Source organism: Pseudorca crassidens, chromosome 7 (assembly GCF_039906515.1).
Source record: "Pseudorca crassidens isolate mPseCra1 chromosome 7, mPseCra1.hap1, whole genome shotgun sequence".
Taxonomy (NCBI): Eukaryota; Metazoa; Chordata; class Mammalia; order Artiodactyla; family Delphinidae; genus Pseudorca; species Pseudorca crassidens.
This window is the reverse complement of record NC_090302.1, coordinates 37,709,343-37,727,541: the sequence shown is the minus strand read 5'-3', so window position 1 is coordinate 37,727,541 and position 18,199 is coordinate 37,709,343. Positions and strand designations below refer to the sequence as shown.

At 39.4% G+C, this 18,199-nt stretch overlaps 1 long non-coding RNA gene across 2 annotated transcripts in view; it reads right to left on the bottom strand.

Annotated features, from left to right (window-relative positions):
• Positions 1-316: 316 nt before the first annotated feature.
• The window catches only part of LOC137227734 (uncharacterized), a 140,344-nt gene continuing 122,461 nt past the window's right edge, over positions 317-18,199 (bottom strand). Inside the window, exons 4-5 of one of the 2 annotated variants that reach the window (XR_010944974.1) lie at positions 9,907-9,945; positions 317-1,341 (exon numbers count right to left, since the gene is read on the bottom strand). This is a non-coding gene — a long non-coding RNA (uncharacterized lncRNA). The remainder of the gene's footprint in view (positions 1,342-9,906; positions 9,946-18,199) is intronic. The other variant, XR_010944975.1, reaches the window with a different exon arrangement.

Here is an 18,199-nt window from a genome sequence, read left to right as displayed (position 1 = left end):
TATTCAAATAAGGCTCTTTTCACCAATACCCAAGAGCCTCAGCTTAGCAATGAACTAAGATACTCATCTTTTACTAATGTAGTAATTAGAAATACAGAATCAGAATTTCTAATGTTACATGTATTCCTTAATTTGTAAGTCTTTAATGTTATAGAAGATGAGTGAATAAAATGAAAAGTTAGCTTTATAAAAAGAAAAAGTAAGAGGTCACATTTGCACCGTACAATGAGATAGAATTCTTGCCTACCAACACATTTGTTGAGAATGCAATACCTTTAGAGATGATTTTTTTAAATAATGTATATTTCATTGTCTTTTAAGCTCTCAATTCATGTCTTCCAGTAATAAACAAATTATTAGTTAATTTTTATAAGATTTTACAATTGGCAAAAGAGATTTCCAATATTCCAGACTATTCCAATATGTTGTTTGTTTTGAAACCTAAAAAGTTCCAGGGCCCCATATACAAGTATTTGTTCTATGTATTCCCCTATTTGTTCTATGGATTCCCCCATTTCATGAAAGATTATTACACAATTCTTAGATTTCATTCAAAGAGCTCAGATTTCAGAGAGTAGACTAGGACTAATAAAATAATTCTTGAAATATGGAACACTTGAAATGGTAGCTTCAACTCTGGTGACTCCTGAAACCTTTTTATTTCCTTAGCTTGTATAATTCTCGTAAATGGTGTTCCAAGGACAGAGGCCAAAATAACTGAAAGGTATTTCATTTAAGTTTTCCAAATATTTTTTCTGAACTTTTCTATGAATTCCAAAGTACATTTGAGATGTCATGAAAGCTTGGTTTCGTCTTTTTTGTGTGTGTGTCTTTTATTCAGGGCCTAGGTACATTTATTTGTTTGTTTACAAAATTTACTGAGCCCAACCCCATCCTAGCCACTGTGTTCCTCCAGGGCAGCAGCCGAGCCTACACACCCCATATAACATGAGCAGCCCAGGAAGGAGGCAAGTGGGAGCTAGGACCAAGGGAGGGGAAGCCACAGTGGTCTGCTATGAGTCACCTTAGTTTAGTCTTAAATAAAGTTACCAGAAGCTATTTTCTGAGAAATATTTAATGATTGCTAGAACTCTGTTAATAAAATGGAAACAACCACAAGGATTTATAAAGCACAAACCAATGCACAGCTAATATCACGTTTCCTCTTCACTTCATAATGGCATTTGGGACCGAAAGAGACACAAGTGAGCAAAATCAACATTGTCTTACCATTGACAGTTTTTACAAAGTTTTTTAACCACATCCAGGGTGACATTCTTGCAGAAACTGAATTTCACACATTCCAAACTAATATGACAATAATTAGCCAATGAGCAAACCCTGGAAAGAAGGAAGAGGACAAAACGTTATTGGAATAGATTGTGAAATGCACTTTTTACAAAGTTTACAAAAATTCAACCCTCAAATTTACCTTGGCCCTGCGTATCCACTAACCCCACCCTATCGCTCCTCACCTACTGGTCCCGCCTTCCCAACCAGGCTGAGGCTACAAATGGACCTTCCAGAAACACACACGATGAACACACCTAATACAATTTCCAGACCATAAAAATAAAGTAAAAAAGTAAACATGACAGGGGCAAAGATTTAAAGATGTCAGAGTTTCATTCTGAGATTCTGAGAAAAATGGTAAAAGTAGATAAATCCAGATAATTGTTACAGTGTTATCATTTTGATGTGTATTTAATAATAATGAGGTAAAAGTAATCATTATCTTAACATCTGGCACCAGAGTTACTCCCAGAAGGGAACCATCTTAGTTTGGGATAATACCTTTATTTAAAAAAAAAAAAAGATTTATTTATTTATTATTTATCTTTATTCATTTTTGGCTGCATCGGGTCTTAGTTGTGGCATGCGGGCTCTTCGTTGTGTTGTGCGGGCTTCTCTCTAGTTGTGGCGAGAGGGTTTTCTCTTCTCTACTTGTGGTGCACAAGCTCTAGAGCCCGTGGGCTCTGTAGTTTGTGGCGCATGGGCTCCGTAGTTTGTGGCATGCGGGCTCTAGTTGAGGTGCGCAAGCTCAGTAGTTGTGGCACACAGACTTAGTTGCCCCGTGGCATGTGGGATCGTAGTTCCCTGACCAGGGATCAAACCCGCATCCCCTGCATTGGAAGGCAGACTCTTAACCACTGGACCACCAGGGAAGTCCCTGGGGTAATACCTTGATAGACTCTTGCAAGAGAAAAGAATCTGCAGAATAACATGTAATAGTTCTGCCAATTTTCATAGACAAGGATGGATTTTTCTTCCTCCTGAAAAGTGAATAAGGAAGACAGTGGAGAGAAGAGAGACGACAGAAAAATGGAGAGAGGCTGGACCCCTCAAGGTGAGAAGGCTGCTGGGGAGCCAGTGGAAGAACTTGTGAAAGTGCTATAAGCCCTTCCTAGGGTACCTGAAACATTTCTGCTGAAGTCTGTTTTGCTCACAAATGAACTAGAAGAAGAGGCTGAGGTAACACTGATCACATGAAAGGGAGGAAGAGCCCAGGAGGCAAGAGAAGACAGCAGGGAACATGAGCACGTAAATCCCACCCCAGAATTTGTCAAAATTATGGGCATGGAATTTTGATAACCTTAAGCAAATGTTTACCTAGATCTCAGGAGTCAAAAAGCCTCCTTCAGGACAAGGGATCTCTATAACCTAAATCACAAGTTTTCAAAGGATGGCTCCCGGACCAGCAGCAGCAACAGCAGCATCACCTGCGAAATTGTTAGAAATCTGGGGGGCTTCACCCCGAACCACTAAATCAGAAATTCCAGGGGTCAGGCTCACCAATCTAACAAGTCTTCCAGGTGATCCTGATGCACAAAAAATCTGAGAACCACTGGCCTGAAAAATGATTCACAGCCTTGGCCATGTATTAGTTTCACCTGTGACATGATGACTCAAAAATACTGATGCCAGAGAATCACTCTCAATGATTCTACCAACATAAACAAATTATACTTCAAAGAAACAAATTCTTGAAAATAAGTCTATAGGCAGAAACGCCAAAAATCTCTATTAGACATAGCTTCAGGATGGCGGAGGAGTAAGACGTAGAGATCACCTTCCTCCCCACAAATACATCAAAACTACATCTACGGGCTTCCCTGGTGGCACACTGGTTGAGTGTCCGCCAGCCGATGCAGGGGACGCAGGTTTGTGCCCCGGTCCGGTAGGATCCCGCGTGCCGCTAAGCGGCTGGGCCCGTGAGCCATGGCCGCTGAGCCTGCGTGTCCGGAGCCTGTGCTCCGCAACGGGAGAGGCCACAACAGTGAGAGGCCCGCGTACCGCAAAAAAAAATAATAATAAAATAAAAAATGGTATTTGATTCACAAAATTTCAATTGACACATAATTTACTGTGGTATAGCCTTCACAGCCTGGTCTCAACCCAGTCATTAACATAAATTTACAGAGCACCGACCACATGCAAGGAACTGTGTTTTGCTTCATGATCAATACCTAGAGCCCCAAACACCTTTTGGGGCTGGGCTCCAAATCTGTACTCTTGCATGTCTGTTTTTGTGACAGAATCTACAGAATCCCCATTTGAATATATAAATCAGAGAGTCACGGAAGTGCTTATCCCATATCGTGCCTAGATTAACTAAGGAACCTCCAATATGATCGTAATACAACACTTACTATACTAGGCTCAAATAATTTAAGCAATAGGCTCTGCCCTTATATGGCATCCATCTTCTTATTTAAGATATCAAGTAATCTAACATGGCACACATAATGCTAATTTAGGAGCTCTTCAAGGATTAGAAGTAAATGCCTAGAAATTGAGTAAGATTAAGCTATTGTTGCTGTGTGAGTTTGCTGTTTTGAGTGAAAAGAGACTAAGAATGAGAGTTTATTTCTTTCCAGAATTTTGAGTTTGTGCTAGACTTCCCCAAATCTATCTAAATACATCCCAAAGCAAGTTAAGAGTGGACTGTCAACTTTTAAAGGAGAATTCCTTTCAAGGACATGACATTTTGATTAAAAAGAAGAAATGAAGTATTGTTCTTCTCTCAGTACTTCATTCAGAGCAGTGTTCAAGGCAAGAACACTTCAGAGCCCAAGGTGAACCTGGTAAAAGGGAAAATTGAGAACATAAAATGTTTAATTCAACTGCTTATGTCAGAATATCCTTTCACTGGCTTCCAGTCAACCAGTATCAAAAAGCATGAAAACAGTCTGTTCTCAGCCAGAAGTACTGTCCACTCCAAATTCACAGAATTGCAATCAACATTCAGTCTGTGAAAATCAGCCTGTCCCACTGTCATATCACCTTTTGGCTAATCATATCTGAGGGAGAAGTCAGACTCCCTTCTCCTTCCACATAGATGGAAGCCAAGGGGGATGGAGTCTGGGGAAAACAGCAAGCTTGGGTCCAGGCTTACTAGCTTTGTGACCTGTATCATTTCTCTTTCAACTTCCAGAGCCTCAATGACTCTATCTGTAAACTGGGGACAATGCTACTTCTCACAAGTAGCATTGGGAAGATGGGAAGCTGATGAAATAACGTGTGTAACAAGTGCTTTGTACAGTTCCTAGAACATGGAAGGGGCTCAGTAAATAATAACTATTAGCATTATCTCTCATTTGTTTAATAGTTTTATTGAATTATTGTAAATTTTAGCTCAGTTAGAAAAGTGGCAAAGGATCCAGTTAATGGGCTGACTTTTAGATCTATTACCTATTCCTTAACTAAATAGCAATGTTTCCTCAGGGAAACAGTTTCAAATATTTCTTCTTTTGAGTAGAAGAAAGGATCCAATGTCCAAACCCTTTCTATCACACAGGTACTCTGGGATTCTTTCCCTCCTAAAATGCACACTTCAGAGCATTACTTCATGGTGGAAAGTCTGCATTTTAATGTTTAATGAGAAGTGAACATATGGTGCTGATAACATGAAGTGAATTGTTAAATTTAATCAACAGATGAACAAAAGTCACTAAGCATGGTATCCTCAGTAATTCCAAGCCCCTTGATCCTCCTGTGTTATATGAAGCTGCTGCAAACACTGATTAGCAAATACTTAACCATTGCTCCTAGGGGAGGTACCAGGGTTAGGTTTCTGCAAGCATTTGAACATAACATTTTTGTCAAATGATCAAAACATAACCTTGTTTTTTGTGTGCTTTTGTTTAAAGACACCTTATTTAATATATATTATTGGTTCGTTAACACTGGACTCATGGACAACAGCAATATAACTCATGCCTGAACAAAGTTAATTCGACACATATTTTCTCTATAAGGCACGTCACAGCCTTCTTGCCCTCAGGAATACTACCCAGCACTTCAGTACTATGTTTGGGGGCCATTTTAAACAGCAAGATCACTAATAAAGAGCACAAAAAAAATGTGAAAAACATGGCACTAAATGGACCAAGAAAAGGACACTTCTTTACAGTATGAGAGCTGAAACAAGAAGGCAAAGCCTCGCTCTGTTGGATCTCAGCTGAGAACATACACCTTGGGCTACTTAAATTTGTCCCTGCTCTGCACATGTCCACAAATGGCCAGGAAAGCATCATGAGTATTGATTTGGGGGTTATAAATAAATTTCATCCAGTAGGCAAGTTCTTAAATATGGAATCCATGAATAATAAGGATCAACAATATCAGTACATTAAAATCAGCAACAGCATGTATGGTCAAAGGCAGCTTACAGTAGAAGCAGCACTACCTTAGTATGTGCTAGTCATACCTAAATTACAGGACAGCCATGATCCATGGCAGTGGAGATTTATAAAAAATTTTTCACATTTCTTACAAATTAATAGTACACAAGAATATGGAACCACCCCTCACCCTCAACTTACAGGACATGAAAAACCTGATTGTTTTAAAGCATTAAGGATTGCAGGTATTAGTGTCTGTTCCAGCAGCAGGCACTGTTGGTGTATTTTTCACACATATTTATGTGACTTGAGTTACTACTTGCATGGGTTTTAGGAGCATCCTCCTTTCGGGTCACAATAAGGGCACAGGGAAGATAGTAAGTAATAACTCTGTCTACCTGGTATAAGACTGCAAGTCCAAGAGTTGGTTCTGAAGGAATCAGGGAACTCACACCAGCCCCTCTTCTTGCATGACTTTCAGTTGAATGATTACCTAAGGCAGCATCCTTCCAAATGTGGTTCCTGAACCAGCAGTAACTTGTTAGAAATACAAATACCTGGGGCCCACCCCAGATCCTCTGAGGGTGGAGCCCAGACATCTGTGGTTTAACAAGCACCCCCAGGTGATTCTCATGCCTTTCGTTTGCGAATCACTGACCTCAGGAATCTTCCTAATCACACCCAGGTCACTTTAGTAGTTAGCACAGGCATATGAGCCCTGAGTCCATGATTACATCTTGGATAAGTGAATTCATTACTGAATAATGACGCTTTAATCATATATTTCCCAGAACCAGTACAAAATAATAAAATACCTCTTTAAACTGACAGCATACTTTTAGGACATTATTTCAAAATCAATTCATATTAAAATGAATGAGTTATTGTGAAGGGTTTTAACACATGAACTATTTATTGCCCCATCCATCTATATAGGTTAATTTGAGTTAAGGAGTTTTGGGTTTTTTTAAGGCAATAGGAAAGTGAGTATTCAGCTGTGGGGTGTGTGTATGTTGTGCGTTTGTGGCTGTTTATGACTATATTTGTGTGTATGTAAGCCAAAGTCAGAAAGACAAAACCTGGGACTTCCCTGGCGGTCCAGTGGTGAAGGCTTCACCTTTCAATGCAGCGGGTGCAGGCTCGATCCCTGGTCGGGGAGCTAAGATCCTACATGCCTCGTGGCCAAAAAACGAAAACATAAAATAGGACCAATATTGTAACAAATTCAATAAGGACCTTAAAAGTGGGCCACATCAAAAAAAAAAATCTTAAAAAAAAAAAGAAAGACAAAACCTAACATATTGGGGGGTGGTGGTGGTGGGATGAATTGGGAGATTGGGACTGACATATATACACTAATATGTACAAAATAGATAACTAATAAGAATCTGCTGTATAAAAAAAACCTAACATATTATACAGTGCAGGTACTATAATGAAATATGACATAAACTATTATAAGAATGTTTTCATAAGGAAATAAGTTCCCAGTTGTTTAAATATTTATTATATTGACTGTGCTACAGCCAAGTAACTCATCGTCCACTAGAACTTGTTATTGTGAGATATGATCTATATTAAATACAAGTCAGATTTTACCAAAAATTATCAGAATAGTAAAATAATGTGTATCTTAGTAACAAAGGGCCTTCACCTTTTTGCAGCCTATGTTCTTAGGACAAGTCCTTTACCTCTCTGAATCTCAGTTTCCTCATATGTAAAATGAGGATGTTGGATTTAGACGGGTCTATGGTGTCTGATCTAAAATTCTACCTGAGGGCTTCCCTGGTGGCGCAGTGGTTGAGAGTCCGCCTGCTGATGCAGGGGACACAGGTTTGTGCCCCGGTCTGCGAAGATCCCACATGACGCGGAGCAGCTGGGCCCGTGAGCCATGGCCGCTGAGCCTGCACGTCCGGAGCATGTGCTCCGCAACGGGAGAGGCCACAAAAGTGAGAGGCACACGTACCGCAAAAAAAATAAAACAAAATAAAATTCTACCTGAGATGGAAACTGAGCTGGAAATGTAAGAGTTAGCTTGAAAACTAGAGTCTCAGAGAAGAGGAAACACTTGAGGTAGTCAGGTACTGAGAGCCCCAGATATAGCCCTTCACTGTAGACCAGTGCAAGACTGGATAGGATATGCAGGACCAGCAGAAATGGTGGCCTAAGGGAAGAAATACTGGGGAGGCATCAACAACAGGGTGTGAGGGAACACTGCCTTCTTATAGTCCTAGGGGAATGTATTTGAGATGATATTGATACCTAAGGAAAAATATAATTCCCCCTGGAATTGAGCCCACCTTGGGAAGCCAGCAAGATAACTGAATGATTGTCTATTGCCATTCAATTACGATTTCTTTCACATGTTGTTGACCTCATTGCCTGTCCCCTATTGCTTTTAGAGTTTGATCTCCAACCCAATTACCTGACCCAGGACTGTCACTTGCTTCCAACTAAGCTTGTCAGATCTTCCAGCAACAAGCCTTGATATTAAGCCCCAGAGATTTCACTCAGCCTTAACCATTTTGTTTTAAAGTGCAGGTTTTATTATTATCCAGGTATGGCCAGGCCAGCAGATCAGGAGATGACTGCCATTGAAAAGAGAGTTTGTTATACTCACAGTTCCCAAGAGGAAGTAGCATGCCACACCACACTGGGCCACATGGGGAAGTACCAGTGTCAGGAGGCAAAGGAATGAGGGGAAAATGTGGGCAAGAGCCTTTGTTGTGGTCTTCATTGGAAGGAATGGTGAGACAGAGCAAGCAGGTTTAGGATTGGCTAGATTGAATAATTTTGGTGGATTCTAGGGCATAGTGGCTGCCCCTAGTTGTCAGGTACATGGCCCGGGGGAGATTACGACTGGCAGATAGTGGCCTGGAGTGTAAGAGCTAGGTAAAGGAGGTGGTTGGGGAACATGGGCATTGGACTGGTTGGTTTGCTTATGAAAGGTGCACTTGCAAGTGAGTCCTTTACTATGTCTAGGAATTAGAGCCCTGGGAAAGGCAGTCTCTCCAGGGTCAGCAAAGCCCCAGATGTCAAAACATCAGAATAAAAAGACATGTTTAATACACATCTCCAAAGGCCACTTCCCTCTGGCTATGCTCACGCTCTTTAGTTGGTCCACAGGTATCACAAGACCAAAAGAAGGAGCCTCTGCCCAGAGCAGTTGAAGTCAAATACCCAAGGGATAGCTTTTACTTGGTATGGTCACATCTGCACAAGAGTATAAGACTGACTGAAATATTTATGAGACCCAGGTTTGAAACCCACTGCCCCTGAGAATGTCATTTAACTACTCAAAACCTCTGGTTTTTTTTAATCTCCTTGACAGTGATGATAATACTGATCAAATTTTTGTGATAACCTAATGAAATAAGGCAGGCTGGAACTATAAAGCACTATGTAATTTTTAGCATTTATAGTTATTTTAACAGCATAAAAATAGATCGACAGAGGTGAATACTAAAGTGTTTATGGGTGAAATAATACATGTGTGATCTGCTTTAAATTATCCCAGCAAACAAACAAAAAAGAGGGAGAAGATTGATAACAGAAGATTGAAAAAAAAACTGGTAATTACTGAAGCTCAGTGAGGTACATGGGAATTCATTATACAGTTCTTCTTTTGCGTATTCATGAATATTTTCATAATAAAAAAAATTAATGTAATTTAAGAGACAGGGAAAAGAAGTATTAGCAATCATTGGAGGACTGCTATTATATTCAAACCCAAACTCTGTTGTACAATATTTTGCTATCATGAATCAAAAGCTCATCCTCTTTCCACAGACTCCTGGATTACTAAGGTTACTTGTTCTTTTTTCAATGCTTCCAAATATCTCCAGGCTAAAATTGACTTAATCAAATTCTTGTTATAGTCCATTTGTGTTAAGCAATGGAATTCCTAATGGTAAAACTATAATCAACATATTATGACTGTTTCATGATGAGAGGTCCTATCCAATTAGGGAATTTACCTATCAAAGGCCCTTCACTCTCAAGAGAGCTTCACTGAATAGTGATGGGGATTGCTTAATTAGTGAGGTTAAAACATCCTTCAGAAACAAGGTCAAGATGACATTTCTATCTGTGCCAAGTTGATGAAAGAATCCTCCAAATACAGCACTCAGAAATCTTGGTGTGAAAATTCCCGTAAGACTTATCAACAGAAGGAAAAGGAAAATACATTGATCTTAATGGTATCAATGGATTTTTCTTCAGGCACATTCTAGGTATTAGATTTACATAAATATTTCCATAAAGTTTCCATAAAGTGACCAACCTTTTGCTTGAGAAAACTCTTCCTCCAAATTCATTGTTCCTGTTTAAAGAAATAAGAATCCATCAAAAAAACCAAAATACTGTGAACCATAACTCTATAACTATAAAACAATCAACAGAGGAAATTTAAAAAGAAGCAATTCTCTGAGAGTCTTCTTTTCACGATATCTGTAAAACCTCTTAAAGAGATTGTAAGAAACACTGAGTAAGTCTATGAGATAGGAGATGAACAATATAAAAGACCCTTTAATCAAAATGCTGTATGCAATGACAGAGCACTTGATAATCAGTGTGTCTGCTCAAGGAAAGGAGAGAGAATGCATCTACACAAATATACCTGGTGGTATCAGACCATTCAAACTACAAAGAATTATTTCCTTTTTCTTCCCATAGAAAGAAAATCTCAATGACAAATCCCCAAAAATTCTTTGCTTCATCTGACTAAACAATTCTGCATTTCCCAATGATTCGGTTCTTGGTAGACAGCATCAACTGTCAAACCCCTCATTTAATTTTGTATACTTTAATATAGTTTTGTATACTTTAATACAGTTACAAAGATATAAAATGTCAGCTCTCTAAAAACATTTAACTGCCCAAACTAGTATCAGGATATCCAGAACATGTAAAATAAAATGTCACATTATTTAAGACTTGCCCACTACCAAGGCTAGCCTGCCTTGGGCAAAAGACCTCTTTACAGCCTTCCTACACTTTCAAACTTCACTTGAGTGCCACGTGTAAACAACAGTTCAGCTAAGAGGAAGAGATGAAAGCCTCACATTTATTCAATGTCTATTTTATTCCAGGTAAATGGGTATCATAACTTTCATTGTTAACAGGGAGGAAAATGGGGTTCAGGAGCTGTTGTGCAGTTTACTCAACTTTGAGCATCTGTAAGACGCTAAGTTTCAACACTTCATGCCCTTTCTACCTCTTTTTGCTACTTCCAAGGCCAAAACTGAGCTTCACACTACCAGCTAACTGTTCACAATATCTGCCACTTCCACCCAATCTCAAAGAGTCACAAAGCTAAATGAGAGAATACAGACTCCTGCACTGAGGAACACTATGTTAAAAGTGAAAAAATAAAGAATGGCGGGAAGCCATCATCAAGTCTAGAGAACAGCATGAAGACCCACCTGCTTTAAATTAGTTTCAACTTCACCCATTCAGAGTCACTGAAAACTGACAAGGGGAACACCTTGCCTTTCACTCCCCAAGCTTATTTTTCAAATCTTAACCCCCCTCAATGTGTTTTTTGTTTCCACTTGACAAACCAATTAGTCTAACAGAAATTATAAACCCACAATAAAATTCTCTTTTCTCAGCCTTAATTGTGAACAAACCATAAGAGCAAAGCTTTGTTTTTATAAAAGTAAAATGCATGGCATTATATGGGATCATGTACTTGACTGAAAGTACCTTCGAAATTGTTCTAAAAGCTTTAAACATTATGGAAGTGTATGACTGCATTATCATAGAACCCAGCCAACTATGACAAGCAAGTATGGTGGTAGGATATAAAAGTTGAAACCAATCATAGCCAGGAATTTTGGTTATAACGTTGAATGCCCTGGCTGCAGGGTTGCAGCCTAGAAGAACACCACCCAAGGCCAAGTGACTACAGAAATTGCAGCTGCTCAGCCCAACATCTTCTGAGAGAAGTCTTAGAAGCCCACTGCCCCCTCTTTTCAAAGGGATTAACTGAAAGCCCAGCTTGCATTTTCACCAGGAATATCCAAAGAACACATCTCTGGCCATCCATTCTCTCTTCCCTTCTGCTTGGTACTTCTGGACCCTTGACCCATCCCATCCCTACCCTACCCCATCTAAACCCATGAACTGAGCTCTATGGAAATACTGCTCCATACACCAAATCCTCTATGAATTTATCTGTTTCTTTGCTTAATCCCTCTACCTTGCCTTAAGGGAGACCCCTGCTGCAAATACTTTCCCACACCCCTCACAAGTGGAGACTGTTCATTCTCTCACTGTCATGTAGCTCAAAATCAGGACAGGGAGTTTTTGTCCTCTGTGCTCCCCATCATCACTTGCCAAAAATTATCACCTCCCCTCACATCATGCATGACAGCTTCTCCCCTTCCTCTTAGCTGTCAGTTACCACCCTTGCAGTTACACATCAATCACCACCCTTCATGAAGGACTTTAGTACACAATCACAGTCTTCCTCTTCACCCTAAGTCCTGCCAATATCCTGGGGGACTTCAGTAGCCAAGTCGATGACCCATCTAACACTTTAACCTTGGGTTCTTGACCCCATAACTTAGACCCTTGTCCTCTGCACCCCATCAGCCACCCACTCCGTTAGTATGGCCTTGGACCTTTTCTTTCCAGCTTATAACTACTTTTCTACCTACTCCCATTGAGACCTTCTTCCACGTCATCAGGACCTCCAAATATCTGTCTTCTTTGCTTTCACTCCTAACATCAGCCTTCTAATTTCTTCATTTTATCCTTTTTTTCCCCAAGGCCAGATGTCCCATGTTTATTTACATGTGAAATGTGTTTAGCGCAGTTATGATGAATGTAGTGATAACACCTGACAGCAGCAAGACCTTTTGGGGAATCAATGTTGACTACAGTATATCATGCAAGTATCTACATATATACAAAAGACTCACTTTGGGCTTCCCTGGTGGCGCAGTGGTTGAGAGTCCGCCTGCCGATGCAGGGGACACGGATTCATGCCCCGGTCCGGGAGGATCCCACATGCCGCGGAGCGGCTGGGCCCGTGAGCCATGGCCGCTGAGCCTGCGCGTCCGGAGCCTGTGCTCTGCAACAGGAGAGGCCGCAACAGTGAGAGGCCCGCGTACCGCAAAGAAAAAAAAAAAAAAAAAGACTCACTTTATTCTCTTAATACTTAAATCCCATGACCTACCATTTCACCGATAATCTAGCCACTATCCCAAAGTCCTGTCTCACTTGTCTGTCATAGTCAGAATCCACATAAATTGCTATCCATGTTCTCTGGCCTTGCACTGGAGCAAGGTACACAATATACTTACATTTTAAACAAATGATCAGCAACCTGTTACATTTGTCTGGCCAACACACTACACTCTCTGAAATGGCTTTCAAACCTATGTCACTCATCTCTAGACATGTCCTTAGAGCTCCAACTTCCCTTTTCCTCATAGCCAGTGACCTTGCCTCCTACCTCATGCTCAACACTCCACTACCATATCCTTCCACATATTCTTTCAACTTTCTCCACTCCTGCTACATTAGTTGACCACTTCTCTTCCTTTCAAAAGCTAATTCCTAATCTTTGGATCCCATTAACTCCAGCCTTTTCCAGAACTATATGCTGTCATCTATACTTTTTCCATCTTATATATCCAATCCTTCTGTCTGAAATGGATCCTCCTCACCAGAATTTGAACACGTTCAAGTTTCATCAATGAAAAACCAAAAGGTTCCTTTGACCTCACGTTCCTATCCAGTCATCACTTTATCTTTCTTTCCTGCCCTTGTAGATAAAATTGCTATTTTCTATCTCCATTTTCTTATGCCCCATTCATTCATCATTTCATGCCAATGTGGTTTTTTACTCTGTCACTCCCCCAAAATAATTCTCATGAAGGTCACTAATGATTGCTAGTAGCTAAATCCAACAAACATGGATTTTATATACCTTAAGCAGCACAGGACTGTTAACCACTGCCTATTTCTTAAAATGTTTTATTCTTTTCATTTCTAAAAGACAAAATAAAAAACAAAAAAAACCCATATTCTTCTGGTTTTCCTCATATCTCTTTGGCTATTCTTTCTCACTCTCTTTTGCAGACTCAGCTTCTTCTATCTGATCATTGACTATTGGAGCTTCTCAAGGCTAAAGGCAAGATCCTCTTCTCCCTTACACCATAATATCTCTCTGGATGTCAACCATGGCCATAGCTTCTCCAGCTTACATCTCCAGGCAGATCCTGGTCTGAGCTCCAGAGTCCTATATCCTTATACCTACTCAACATCTCCACTGATATATCCCAAAGCCCTTCAAACTGAGTATAGCCAAGAACACACTCCAAATTTTCCTCCTCAAATAACATTCATTTCCAAGTTTTCTCTATCTGTTCATAGAAACATTATTTGCAATAAGCCAAACTGGACAACCTAAATGTCCATCAATAATAGACCTGATAAATACAAAAAGTGCGATGTATCAATGCAATGGGATACTATACATTAATTAAAATGAATACACCATAACCATATGCTTTAACAACAGTGCATCTCACAAACAATATTAAAAAGAAACAAATCACAAAATGATATAAATAGAATGATTCCAGTTATAAAAAAAATTTTAAGTGGCAAAATTAAGCTATTTTTAAAGGATGCATATATATGTGGTAAAACTATAAATAAAAACAGGGTGATGGTTCTCACAAAGGTCAGGCCATTGATGGTCTGTATTACAGAGGCACGGTGACGTACACAGAGGCTTTTTATGCAATAGATGATATTCCATTTCTTAAGATAGGTGATAGATATATGAGTGATTTCCAATTAGTCTCCGTACTTTACAATTATCTTTTAAATTGTCTGTGTGTTACAAATATCAGTCTATATACAAGGAGTTTTTCAAATACACACAATTTTTTAAAAGGTAGAACTACAATCTCATTTAAATGAAGTTCAAGAAAAGGTAAAACTAAGCTATGATGATAGAAGAGAGAAGAGTGGTTACTTCCAGGGGAGGGAGAAGATTATAACTAAAGAGGAACATGAAGGCCCTGTCTGGAGTAATGGAAATACTCTATATCTTTTTTTTTTTTTTTTTTCAGTACTCGGGCCTCTCACTGTTGTGGCCTCTCCCGTTGCGGAGCACAGGCTCCGGACGCGCAGGCTCAGCAGCCATGGCTCATGGGCCCAGCCTCTCCGCAGCATGTGGGATCTTCCCGGACTGGGGCACGAACCCGTGTCCCCTGAATCAGCAGGCGGACTCTCAACCACTGCGCCACCAGGGAAGCCCGGAAATACTCTATATCTTGATGTGGGTGGTGGTTACATGGGTATATACATATGCAAAAATTCACTGAGTTGTACACTTAAGACTTGTTCATTTTACTCCACGTAAATTATACTTCAATAAGAAAGAAAAAAGAAAATTAAATAAATAAAATTCATACATTAAATATGATTTATATAAAAAGGAAAACCTGGATGTACTTCAGCACAGTATTTTGAAAGTTCCATCTTACCAAATCATAGCCTAAACCAGAGGTGGGAGAACTACGGCCCCTGGACCATCTTGTTTTTGTAAATAAAGTTGCATTGGAACACAGCCACACTCATTTGTTTACAGAGACTCTATGTTCTTCAAAGCCTAAAATATATACTATCTCATGTTTTTCAGAAAAAATTCACCAACTCCTGACTTAGTCAATAGTTCATAACTTTTTTAGGAATTCATGACTGTCTCAAAGAATCCAGTGAAAGCTATAGATTATCTACTCAAGAAAACACACAGCTTCTTAAATATAAAATGTTATTCAGGAAAAAGAATATATATATGTATAATTGAGTCACTTTGCTGTACAGCAGAAATTAACACAACATTGTAGATCAACTATACTTCAGTAAAAAATTTTTTCAATGTTATTCATAATTTCAGGAAGTTCACAGACCCTCTGAAGCAGTCACTAACCCCAACTTAAGACTCTCTGTCTGAGGTTTTCATCACAAATTACTAAACCACTCTACTGAGAACAGTCCACAGGTTGGCTCTCTTTTCTTTGAACCACAAATGATTGAACTTCCATTTCACATTCTTGTTCGCTCCACGGAACTACTCATAGTTACAGCCAATAACAAAGTTGCCCAGGTCACAATATCCAGTCCTGTATCAATCGATTTATTTTGTTCTCCATCTAGGTGACAGTCTATATGCTACTTAGCCTTGAGAAGTCTTTCTGAAAATGTGATATAATTTTGTACCAAGGGAGACCAAGAACACCAGAAGTGATGAACTGGCAGTCCCTAGCCTTAATACTAGAAAAAAGCACAAAAAAAATGGCTTACAGACAGAGGAGTGAGCAGTGTCACATTCACATATGAAGAACATTGGTACGTTTATTCAATAGACCAAAAATGTCGAGGAAGAATACAGACCAAGAATATAGAGGAAGTAAAAACTTGTGGACCAAATGATGGAGTGTATGTGGATGCTGTGTGCTCTTTCACAGCAGGGCCATTTTTGTGCAGCTACTTAGTCCCTGCAGTGCCTTGCACGTTGTAGGAAACTAATAAGCAATTTTAAAATGGATAAATGAAACCAATTTATAAAAACAAAGTCATGATTTTATAAATGGTTTAGGCTTCCTGGGAGCAACATGATAGTTTTATTTATTTTGCATCACAGAAAAAGACAATTATGAGTGCGGAACAGTCCCTATGTTTCTGTAATTCTGATTTCTTATGAATGTGCTCACACAACATATATCAAAGGTCTAGTTGGTGGGAGGCTGGCCAACTTAGTAGCACCCTTTATTGTTCTGATAGAAAGCATTCACAGAAGTCATTTGATGAGGACAAAGCATGTTTTGACCAATTCCAGAATAACAAAAAAAGTCTTCACACAAAACAGACACGGCACCCAGCATGATCTCTGATCTAATGCTTGTTCTTCAATTTTTCATTACTGCCTTCCTCACTGCTGTATGAACAGTGGGTGGCATTCAACAAAAGCTGATTAATGCTGAGATTTCAAACTGCTGAAAATTGAAAGAATGTGCCCCATGCTGACAATTTGTTCATCAAAAAATTGTCATTTCTACCTCCATGCAAGCTTTAGCCCATCTAAATTTCTTCCCAGATGCAATGTTATATATTCCCCTTTCAATGAGATTCAATGCATTTTTCCTAATGCATTTATGGGCTCATCAAGAGGTTAAATCTCTCTAATTCCAAAGAATCAATTTCCAAAGTGGAGAGAACATATTTTGTCCATATTTGCTACTTCTTGTACCAAGTTGATAAGAATCCACAGATTTATGTGGACACTGAATTCTTACAAGTTTACCAAAAAAGCATTTTGTTGCTTACCAATTATATTTTTAAAGAAAATTAAATGTTTGTATTGCTTTCTAGTAGTTAGCATTATTAAGGCCTCGGAGCAATTGGCACACATCAGCCTGCGCAAAGTGGCGATCGTCTCAATGTGGACAGGTGACAACTATCAGAACAACCACATTTAGGAGGCAGAATGGACTCAAAGAACACAAAGAAGACAGTAGGCCCTGGGGCTCCTAAACCACAGGGAACTTGGGTCAAACTCTCCTGGTTTTTCTCATCACCCCTTCCCTCTTGACTTGAGGTCAAGGACACTTCCCTCCCCCATAAGGGTATACCAATGACTCATTCCAAAAAAATCCCTCCCCCCAACTCTTCAACCTCCACTTCTCATACAGGCTGAGGCTAAGTGTTTGCCATCCTGCAAAACTAATATTATACTCTCTTAGCATGTCCTATATGGATGGCCTACCATCTTGAGTTAGAATGAAGATGGGGGTACTTGTCTCAAACCTTATATTTTAAGGGCACTGCAGAACGTGGGATTTTGAAGCCTAGGGTGTGTACAAAGAGAGAAGTCAGGAGAGAAATGTGCCCACAGAGCCAGGATCTTAAATGTCTCCACCTTCAGTGAAAGAATAAACTATTATTTCCTCAAAAAAGGAGACACCACAGAAATTGCCCATCTCCCCTGAGTATTTATGGTAATCATAAGTTGGCCTTCACACTGATTTGTGGCCTAAATTTATATCACCTGTTTGGTCTGAAAAGCCCTAAGTCCAGAATTTCTTTTAAAGTGATTCTGGGTTAGTAGTGTTCCAGGAACCAGGAAGAAGTAAAAGCAAATCCTTACTGGAGAAATGTGTGTTCACCCAGTCCTCCAGGTGTTTCCAGGGGAACTTGAAACATAAGCTGACATTTAAAAAGTCAAACCACTAGAGGAAACAAGGCACCATGAGCAAGAATTACCAGAAACAAGTAGCAAAGTCAGATGGGCAAAGCCTGCAGATATTGGAGTTTTTAGGTACAGAATATAAGATAAGAATGCATATTAACACTAAAGAAATAACAGACAGCATTGAAAGTATGAGCAAATAACAAGAAACTATCAAAATTGTTTAAGCAGATTTGAAAAAAAAGAAAATTTCTAAGAATGAAATGTAAAAATTAAAATTTAAAACAATTGATGTATTAAATGGCAAATTGCATGTGATGGAAGAATTAATGAACCAGAAAAAGATCTGGAGACAATATGC